Raw genomic sequence first — 639 nt, forward strand, 5'->3', positions numbered from 1 at the left:
CTGAGATACCCTCTCCGCCAGATAACTACTCTGAGATACCCTCTCCGCCAGATAAATACTCTGAGATACCCTTTCCGCCAGATAACTACTCTGCTATACACTCTCCGCCAGATACCTACTCTGCCATACCCTCTCCGCCAGATAACTACTCTGAGATACCCTCTCCGCCAGATAATTACTCTGCCATACCCTCTCCGCCAGATAACTACTCTGCCATACCCACTCCGCCAGATAGCTACTCTGCCATACCCTCTCCGCCAGATAACTACTCTGCCAAACCCTATCCGCCAGATAACAATTCTGCCATATTATCTCCGCCAGATACCTACTCTGCCGTACCCTCTCCGCCAGATAACTACTCTGAGATACCCTCTCCGCCAGATAACTACTCTGCTAAACATTTTACGCCAGACCTATACTCTGCTTCACTCTGCTTTACTCTGCTATACATTCTCCAATAGATCTTTACTCTGCTTTACATTCTCCGCCAGATCTTTACTCTGCTATACATTCTCCGCTAGATCTTTACTCTGCTATACATTCTCCGCCAGATCTTTACTCTGCTATACATTCTCCGCCAGATCTTTACTCTGCTATACATTCTCCGCCAGATCTTTACTCTGCTATACATTCTCCGCC

The sequence above is a fragment of the Eurytemora carolleeae genome, unplaced genomic scaffold (assembly GCF_000591075.1).
Source record: "Eurytemora carolleeae unplaced genomic scaffold, Eaff_2.0 scaffold2116, whole genome shotgun sequence".
Lineage (NCBI taxonomy): Eukaryota > Metazoa > Arthropoda > Copepoda > Calanoida > Temoridae > Eurytemora > Eurytemora carolleeae.